Below are 10,721 nucleotides of genomic sequence, written 5' to 3'. Positions count from 1 at the left end.
ATTAATTGCCTTGTTAGGCATTATCAAATTCATGCAACAATTTTTTTCATTCAAAATCCCGTTTATGACTTCGAAATAAATGTTCTAGCTGATTGAAATTTTCACAAAACTGTAGTCTTAGGCATTCAATGTTTTTCAATGGAATTTCACAGTTAAAAGATTTGCTTTTTAAGTTCCGGTGAAATTTAGCACACAGCAATTATCCACTTGTATAGATCTGATTTAAATCTCCTCACACTTCTGCCTTACAATTTTTTTTTATTTATATACTTTTTCGCCCTGACTTTCCGATTCACTAAACTGTAGTTAACAATTGTGTGATCAACAAACTTTCTCAGCTATCAGAAACAATTAACATAGTAATATGTAGATTCTGAACTAGAAGACACGACCATTTCAGCCCTAAACCTGAACCACATTACAATTCAATTTTACGCCGGTTTTATGTGGAAAGTGTCTCGAAGAAGATACCCAAATGAAAGAAATGGCGCGTGTGGTTGAATCCTAATTGTTTTTTAATTGAAATCCCTGCCGCTATGGTGTTTCTTTCTGAAAATTACATTTCCATTTTAACAGTCGCGATATTTATTTTATGAATTTATTGCTCACTTTAACGACATTTTCGAGTCAACAAAGTGCCAGTGTACTAAACAATGGCTTCCATGTATGTACGTATATTTGCATGTTCAAATGCCGAAGACATTAAATATTCCAGTTTTTCGCCGAAAGCCATTCCCGACTGTTCCATGATCGATCCATCTTAAAGTAATAAAATTTCTTTGTCTTCTGTCGACTTTCGTGCAGTTGGCCGAGTTCAAGAAACGCATCAATAAATGACGAATTATTACCTTTCCGAACTGAGTATTATTATTGAACAGTATTTCACGAAAACGCTATAAAATAAGAGTACGAAACAAAACCATTTGCTGCTGCGGCCAACGTAAAAAATCTAAAGGCTCTTTTAGTTGGTCCGAAAACCACTGTTGTGTCTGGGGTTCAGGTTTGGATGCATTTTTGACTCGAAATTTATGACCTCCCATGTTCAGCCAAACGTTTTAACATCAATAAAGTCTTTACGGCTTCCGCTTAGAAAGTAAACCTATTTTTCATTATCGTGTGTTTTGGGTTTGAGCTTAACAAAAATTGATACAAAACTTTTCGTTTTGTTTTGGTTCAAAGTTCTCAAGTTGTTGAATTGGTGTCTGATTTTTCAACATTTCAGCAACAGTTTCAACGCGCGATTATCGCTTGCTTTTAGAAGTTTTAAAGACTGATCTTATTAACCATTTACAGTCATGCCCTTTGATTCCTTTTAGTAAAGTAAGTTTTTTTAATAATGTTAAATGTGTTAAAAACTCTGGTTGAACTGTAACCCTCTCTCTTTCTCAATAACAATCACAACGCTCAAGATCATCATCATCTTCAAAGCCGATTTACTCACTCACGGAAGTTATACATAGTGAGACGGTACAAAAATAAATGTTCAAAGGTACGACTAATTTAATAATAAATAATACTGTAATAGAGGGCGAGTATGAAGCTCATTTTAACTCAAAACAGTTTTACTTCTGATTATTGCCGGTTTTTTTTAAATACAGTTAGTAGCATTTTGTTCCATATAACGTATTAACATTGTGTTCAAACGATAAATTGAGTCTTCGGAAAGCTTTTTTTTGTAGAAATCACGATAGTACTTTTTTGCTTTCTGTAAATAGTAAATTTAGAAGTAGGAAAAATTCCAGAAAGTTTGTGGGGCACCACTTTAGTTTCCTTATGGAAAGTTACTTTACAATGATTAAATGAAAACTGTAATTTTAGTAAGAGAAGCGTCCATTTCCGAGGTTTCCCTCTCTTTAAAAGTTTTTGAAATACCGATAAAAACCACACTGAACCACCCTGAAAGAGTATTCGGATAAAGATGAATGATTTTATCTTCCCCATCGGAAATTCATAAATTATACAAATTTGAAAAGTTTTTAGTATGCAATTTTACATCATCAATAAGTGATTACTTATTTACTTCTCTAAATATGTATTTTAACTATTAATTAAGTATTAATAATCTTGCATTTTTTAACGGTTTGGAATTATTTTACTTCCCCTACACCTGCATGGTTCAACAATGCAATTCAAACAGAAAATACTTCAAACTTATAATCGTCCTTTTTTACTTTTCAATATTAACGTTATCTTTTACACATTTTTTTAATGGCACTTTTCAATGACAAGACAATCGATGTCCGCGTAGATTGTGATAAGTGCGGACAACAAGTATAAACTGTGAGACTTTACTTTTTTTTAAATCAATCAAATTTTTAAATCCAATGCATGTCTTGAGGGTTTTAATACTTGTTTAAGGGTCACAATTATATGAGATACAGCGGAAATGCATTTCAAAAATTTGTTGTTATATTTGTTAAAATGTGTGATTAGCGTGATGTAATATAATCTAACCTAATTATTCAACGTAACTATGTGGTTATTTAACAGCAGTAATCTATTGAGGATGTGGGACATGTTAATCTTTTTTCATCGGTTTTAATTCAATTTTCAACTACATACGCAAGTACCAACTTTCCTCAAACAATTTATGACATCTTTCGGTTGATCGTAAATATAAAATTTATATGGTGGCATACATTGACGAGGTAGTTTTTCTCTAACTGTTAAATCTGCGCGTAATATTTAGCAAAATTCACAACTATAAAATCGAATATCACATTGCCATAAAAAATATACAAGTACCCATTTATAGAAAGCTGTCTTAGTAGTCAGCTTGAAAATAAAATACGTGCTAATTTCGGACTCTAAATTTGGATAACATACTCGATTGTCTATTTAAAAGCAGCCAGTTGATTTATTATGAACATATCCTAATGAAGATATTCTCGACAGTCAGCATACATATAAAATGCAGACAATACACATGCAGCCTTGGCGCACTGAAATATTTGTTGGAAAAACCGTTCTGATCATGCCATATTCCGACTATAAAACATCTAGCCCATTCCAGACCATAATAGGAGATAGCCCAGATTTATATTTTCCATTAGACACGGCTACAAATTGATTGTATGGTTAAAAGAATGTCGCAGTGCAGACATTGCAGCCATAAAAGAGATGGCGAGGGATCTCATTCACATTTAGATTCCTAATAGCCCTTTAGATAAATATTACAGCGCCCCTGCACTTGGATCTATTAGAACAAGACGATAAGCGGATATGGGCATTTTCCATGGAATTTTTCTTACATTGCCTTAGGTTAGGAATTGTTTTTTACGTAATATTTCTGGCGCTGCTAACTTCTTGTTGCGTCGTCAAAATGTCTTGTAGATTTCACCGTTCCGGCCTTAATAGTCTTGTCTAGTAGACCATAAATAGACTGTATGTATGTTATATTTATTAATGCGAAATAATTACCTTTTTTCGTTTAAATATGCGGAAAAACGAAAATAGCAAAACGCATAACACATGTACGTACCTTGTTTTTGTCTCGATACTTATTTCCATTTGACGCATGGAACTTGAAAAAATTAAATTAACTTGTTTGTTACACACACACACACACACACACACACACCTATAGTTAGTTGTTCATTCAAACAGTATAATTTACTAAGCGCTTTAATGATTTGTCATCCATTTGAGCGGTTACTGTAATTAATTACTTTATTGTTGTAATATTTTTTGCACTAGGGTGATTTTAATTATATGTCATAAAATTGGCGTCACTCCTTTGAAATGATTAGGTGGAGAGTAGATACGGGAGAAATGTTGAGTTTATTTTTCGAATATTGCTTAAATTTGTGCAAATTGTCTATTTAGAATCATTACGGTTTTATGTTTTCAGACAGATATTTGTTGGTAAACCAGTCAGAAAATGTGCGATTGGTTTTGATTATGCTGTTCAATTTGATTCAAAGCCTAGAATTGTTAACAATGTCGAACATGCATAAAGTTTACCGTTCTAGGGAAGTTAATGAATCAGTCAAATTTTCTACATATTGCAAGCAAACTGCTTCTTTTGCCAACGTGAAGGTCATCAGCTGATTTCTGAAGTGATAATATTCATTGAAATCTTGGGTGTTTTTCCATTCAATTTTAAAACATTTTAAGGCACCAGATATTTATGTAATGTTAATGAGAAAAACATTTTTGCCACGGGAGATCAAATATGGGGTTGCACCCGTTATGACTGATTTTACCTAAATATCGCACTTTGATGATTGATTTTTTAAACTATTTCGCTCTGCTTATTGCATACCTCCCGGCAACACCACCAGAGGATTGACACTGGAAACTTTGTAGGAAATTCATATGACTACTTACAAGCATCAAAGTAAACCTGAGCGTTTTATCTTTATGATGTTTTTATTTAATATCCTCAAAATATTTTATGATTGGTATCATTATATCGATTTGAACCCTGTTAAATTTGAGGAGATATGGCTTGCATTTTTTCGGTTTTGGCAAGTATATGCCAGTTGGGTGACGCCCGGCTAAGCCCAAACCCGTTGTTAACTTTGCCTATTTGCTTTCAAATAAAAAGTTTGCCCGTCTTAGATTTCGCTCGCCTATTACACTCCCACTTTCGCTTATCTGCAAACATGCACATTATTTTATTATTGTTTGCGTGATCGGTCTACGAATCGCCCACGTGTGAACGTCTTGTTTCGCTTGTCAACATCGTTTTATCTAAACCAAATAATTGCTTTTTAGACGATAGTTTAACTAAGTTGTAGATATTGCAACTACAAGACCACTGATCCCAAACATTCCAAAGATAGATCTTTTATTCTATAGATAAGCTAGATGAAACCTTAAGTAACCCTGTACCCACATTTTGATTTATTTTCCTATGTACCCACAATAGGCTTAAATTAAGTACATGTACAGGGTGCCCCATAAGCACCTGATCAGAAGCATACTGCGATATTCTTTCATCAAAAGAAGACAATCTGACCTGCCTTTTCTTAACAAGAAATGTCTGGCTCTTCTGCTATTGATGGTCAAAGTTCTTAAAAAAAAATATCTTGAAATATCGTACGATGTATTTTAGTGTTCGCTGTGTGTAAGTTCGCTGTGAATTTGTTCTTATGTAAGACTCATATTTTGATGAAATAATCGAGTTCATCTGGCAAGTGGTGAATTCTTGAGTGTCGTGGTACAAAAACTGTGGTAGACTTTTTATTTGGTGGATGAAATCAACTCATTTTTTTTTGGTTGATGCACTAATCATTTATTCACAGTTGTGTGCTCTTTTTAAAATCTTGTAGCATTCATAGTTTTTGAGTTTTTGCGAAAACAAATATTTCTGTTTTCTTGCCACTTAACAATGTTAGACACATTAACTGCAAATATTGTGATACGACGCATAAATTAATTGTCACGCAATCTCACAAATTCGTTTCGAATGACCTTTTCTAATGAAGAAGTGACCGACACGGTCAAAGTATTAAGGTTTTGCGAAGACAACTTGCGTGAAAGCGTACGCGTTTACGCGGCGCATATTTGCAGTTAATGTATAGTATTGTTAAGTGGCTTGAAAACAGACAATTTTTTTTTGCGCTAAAACTGTGAACGCTACAAGATTTTACAAAGAGCACAAAATTGTGAATACATAATTAGTGCATCAACCAAAAAAAAATGAGTTGATTTCATCCACCCAATAAAAAGTTATGGTAGTTTTTGTACCACGACACTCAAGAATTCACCACTTGCCAGATGACCTCGATTATTTTATTAAAATATGAGTCTTACTTAAGAACAAATTCACAGCGAGTTTCACCAAAATACATCGTACCATTCTCCCAATATTTCAAAAAAGATAATTTTTTTGAAGAACTGACCATCAATAGCAGAGGCGCCTCGTATTTTTTGTTAACAAAAATTAGCTCAGATCGTCTTGTAATCCAAACCATATCGAAGCACCGTTTTGATCATGTGCTTACGGGACACCCTGTATGCCCTTTACTGCCGTATGTATTGAACTTCAAAGTTCACTATTGAAATTTCACAATTGACTATCTCTGATTGCTGCGGTTCCAAAAAATACACGCTTATTACTCCCAACAAATTCAACTGGAAGTCTTCAATAATTTTTTTGTTGCGTGTTTTTTCTTCCAATGTGCTGATTGATATTGACTTTTTCCTCTAATAACATGTATTAACTATACCTAATTTAAATGTTTTATTTTCGATTTAATTATGGTGTTAATGTGCAACCTCAATTCCTATGCACAAGTTCATCCAATGCACATGGCTTTTTCCTATCCATGGTTACTTTTTCCGTTCACTGTCAAGGTTACTACGTAGTAAAATGCAACCTTCGAAACTTCAGTCGATTGCCGCACCTAATGGTACCAGATCAGTCTAATTGAAAGTACCGTTTTGTTTACATTTTGTTGTCTATTTTTACACCAACTGAGATGATTGTTTATTTTTAACGCGGATCGAATCGCATTACATAACTATTTAGGCGGTCTAGTCATTATCTGCTGCTGATAGTTTTCGACCACATCCCTAGTCTGGATAATCAGAATGTCTTAATGTTGAAGGTATTGAGAGAAATGGTTGACAATCGTAGATTTACAGCGTTTGTATGGTAATTTTTTGAAATTTGTAATATTTCATTTAGTTTCGTGGTTCTCTGTATTAGTTTTACGCTATTTTTAACCGATATAAAGAGGCTAGTCGAAGAAAATTGCCGGATATTGCCTGATATTTTCCAGCCAGGACATTTGTCGCTTACCAGATTTCTCGCTTCCTTTATTGTGCTCGATTTTCCGACACTTACATTAATACTTCTGGGGCACTCGAGTCAACTGGAAAGTTTCCATCTACAGATTTTCCATGCGACACTGGCAACTTATCTTTTGGCTAGCAAATTTATGAATTGGGCGACGGATTAAGCTTTGAGAAATTTCCGCACTTAAAAGAAATCAAACATCAAATATCTAGAATGATTGAAAATGGCCGTTTAGTCCTAAAAATTATTCTGCTAGAAGTTGTCAAGCATATATAGTTTAGAAATTTTAAATAATTAAAGAGATCGAAATGCGAACAACCAGAACCTACTTACTTTTTTGAAGTAAATTTTCAGCGTTTGGAGAGTAATTTTCGGTACAAAAATCTGTGACGGTGTACCATAGATGTTAACGATAAGAAATACGAGTCAAGCCGCTTTTGACGAAAGTGATAATAATAATAATGGCGACAATAATAGGGAATATGAGGATGAATGCAATGTTCAAAATGTGATACCAGAAGATAAAAAACCAGAGATCCAATCTCTTAGAGAATGGGCAGTACTATATTTTTTTCGGTATTTTTAATGGTTTTGTAGATACGTATTTAAGCTCCTATAATACCATCTTAATCTTGACCTGAAATACGTAGTTTTATTTACCCCTTCCTATTAATAGAGAGGATGGAGAAAACGTTTTATTAGTAAAAGATAACTGACTATAAAATATAGCTATAGTGAAAATGGCCAATTTTTACTACAAACCGATTTTGTATTTCCACCAGGGCAGTTTCATCTTTGAACTAGTACAATGGAATGGCGAACAATTTTCCTCTTGGCTCCTCAGTAGTGTTTAACTATTGGAGAAACTTCTCTATTTCAAAAGTGTTTTCTTAAAAGATCACTGGCCTTGGTGTTGGTACAGAGTGAGAACTTTTGGTATTTTTGTGGACAAGAATATACAATTTTCGCAGGTTTCCAAATTTTCAAGGAACTTTTCTACAATTGTTGGATTACTAGCAGATCGTTTGGTTCTTCCAACATTCATTTTTGTTGGTGATATTTTCTTTAAATGTACAAGCGCAAAAGATCCTTTTGCCAGATCAAATAGAGTTAAACTCTCATCATTCTCCATGACTACTACCTAATTGACTAAATTTGATCAGCCGAACCAAAATAGCCGAAAAACATGAAACATTTTTCTTGTCATCCTCTTCAGGGCATATTATGTGATGGTATCAATCGCTGCTTGCATGATTCCCATCGAAACCGAACCATGAATACTATTAAGTAACCCTGTTAAGTTCCATCGAGGAGCCCAAAACCAGTTTTCTCTTACCTAATGCCTGCATAAGCTTGGTCAAGAATAAGAAGAGAAAAAAACGCCAAACTTTTTGGACCAGTTGGAGTGTATTTCAAGGTGAACAACAATGGTAACGTGCGATTCGGTTTTGGGCAGGATGCTCCACTGCCTTCCATTTTAATATCGGCGTGCAAAGCTCCTTGTTGCCAATTCAAGGTTGAACGATTTATTCGGTTTAATGGCAGTAAACAAAAAGATCAGAGAATAAACCGGCCAGATTATCCGAAGGAGTTTGCCGGTTGTTAATGGTACTCGTGAGAAAGTCGAAGCAAGCGATTCTTACTGCCATTCGGAATGAACCAATATCGGAAAATATCCTTCGATATTGTATGATACCAGTGCAACGTTCACTGATGATTAAATCCCGATTTCCTTTCAACTGTTTGAATTAAAAAAATCATGTTTTGAATCATTTATCAACATGGCTTTTGATATGGTCCTTGAGTGGTATTGGTTAACTTAAGCAAGCTGAAACATGACATTTAAAAGGAATATTCAATGAAACTGTAAACAATCTGACTGGCGCCACTAAAAAAATTTGCTATTCAATACGAATGAGTCAGTTTTAATAATTTACTGTGCAAATGATCTATTTTTGTACGCTGTAATTGCGTTATTTTAATGCGTTTTATATAATGCTTTGTTGCTGTTTCCGAACAATGCAGCAGGTTGCAATTTTGTGACAACATTAGCTATTGCGTATACGCTTGCCGTAAATCCTAGAACCCCTCTTGCTCCTTGAACGTTTAGATTAGGAACATTCGCCGAAAGAAAGCCCAAGGAGTACACGGGGAATAGGCAACGTAAAGTAGTTATCAAAGGTCTTTTATATGCAAATGCTCGTTCAGTGGGGCCCTTTATAGTTACAAGACAATTTGATTTCGGAAATTGAATATTGAGCAGGTTTAAGACATATTGGGTGGCACGCTAAAGCAGATGTATCTTTATTATTCGACTTTTTTCCGGTATACCAGAAATTTACATCAAATATCTGTATTAGCTGCTAATGCGTATTGTAACTAGCTGAGATATTTCTTGAGTCATGTGCGTTGTGTTGGTGTTAGTTACATTTTCCCATTCAAGTCATTTGATCGATATGTAATGGGTATTTTTTTGCAACATTGTGTTAGTTTTGTGCGCCTTTAAATAAAAGTTACTACTTCTAATTAACCTTCGATTTTATAATTTGCTACATGTCAACATAATTAATTTCAATATGATGATGCCGGTTTCTACTCTCTACAGTTATAGTTTGTGAAAGAAACACCAAAATGACACGTTTATATTTTACATCTTGTTTTTGAAGAAATCCACAGTTTGTTATTATTTAAGTTCCGTTAAATCTACTGCTACTTCTATTGTACAATCATATATGTATTCGATTCTTGCTTAATTAAATTCGGTTACCATATTTGTTAGCTGCTTGTTTTCTCGTCGATATGTAAATTGCCTTAATGTATTTTTATATTTAAATCATCATTCAGATAATTTTGGAGAACCATTTGCAACTGAGATTACATTAAATCGTCTCATTGAATCTTAATAAGTTCCAGCTTAGTTAAGCTATCGACTATCGATTAAGTTGAAATTGTGACGAACATAAACAATAATCAAGTAGATTCTTTACAAAATATATTTAAAAATGGATCTGTATTTGCAAATTAAATAGCGAGCGTTTTTCTTTATCAAGTGAAGCATTTTAACTTAAATTTACGCCCTAAATATTAATACGTTTTTTATGTTAAATTGACAAAACTGAATAAATTTTCTTGAAAGTTGTAGCACTTGCCAACTTAAAATCCATTACGGTTTACATTTACATGAAAAGATTATTAAGGTTTTGATGCGAAGTTGTACCCTGATTTGTAAGTTAATATGTCGGTTAAGTCATCAATAAATCGTTTTACCTTTATAATCAGTCTGAAACAATATAAATGTTCAACTATATGATATTTTAACTAATACAGTAACCAATTGTACCGATTGTGTCAAGTTTATATGGAGAACCTCTGTCCATGGCAAGTTACTTCCTAGTACTACGTTTTTATTTTTGTCCTAATAATTCATATTCATATAGAATTTAAGATGTTGCTATTTATGTGTTGTCCCGTGCAACGTTTCGCATGCACGCGTGACTGGCGCTCTTCAGAGGAGCTTATGCTCTTTCAATCAACGACTAAACTAAATTTGTAAGCTTCCGATGCACAAAGTCAGAATATTGTATATGTGATACATGCATGTATCCCTTTAGACCAAATGGATTTTCAAAAAAAAAATTTCTGACGACTGCCGACTAAAAAACTGCCAAACTGATTCAGAATAATTTAATGATAATTTCTGTATTTAAAGTGTATTTTCTCTGAACAGAAAACGTACAAAAATTAACGTTTTCTCATTTTTTTTAAATTTTCACACAAATTGTCTATCCAACCTTAAACCTGAAAAACTAAATAATTTATAGAAAATATGTAGGTACTTAAGTAGAAGCCGAAAAAAAGGTTTGGATTCGATCAGTCGGTTGGTCCAATATATTAAAAACTGAATGATCCCCCTCGTATTTAAAACAAAAATCAACTTGATTTATTCAATTATGTTCCAAAAAGATCCGCCATT

General features: G+C 33.6%; 1 long non-coding RNA gene across 1 annotated transcript; it reads left to right on the top strand.

Annotated features, from left to right (window-relative positions):
- The first annotated feature begins 6,055 nt into the window (after window positions 1-6,055).
- On the top strand, window positions 6,056-7,391 carry LOC125503298. The gene is made up of 2 exons (XR_007280736.1): window positions 6,056-6,604; window positions 7,103-7,391. It is a non-coding gene; the product is annotated as an uncharacterized LOC125503298 (long non-coding RNA).
- The last annotated feature ends 3,330 nt before the right edge of the window (window positions 7,392-10,721 follow it).

Source organism: Dendroctonus ponderosae, unplaced genomic scaffold, assembly GCF_020466585.1.
Source record: "Dendroctonus ponderosae isolate FM_Combo_2020 unplaced genomic scaffold, Dpon_F_20191213v2 Dpon_F_20191213_178, whole genome shotgun sequence".
NCBI classification, from domain to species: domain Eukaryota; kingdom Metazoa; phylum Arthropoda; class Insecta; order Coleoptera; family Curculionidae; genus Dendroctonus; species Dendroctonus ponderosae.
The sequence above is the reverse complement of the archived record's forward strand: the minus strand, read 5'-3'. Positions and strand labels throughout refer to the sequence as shown.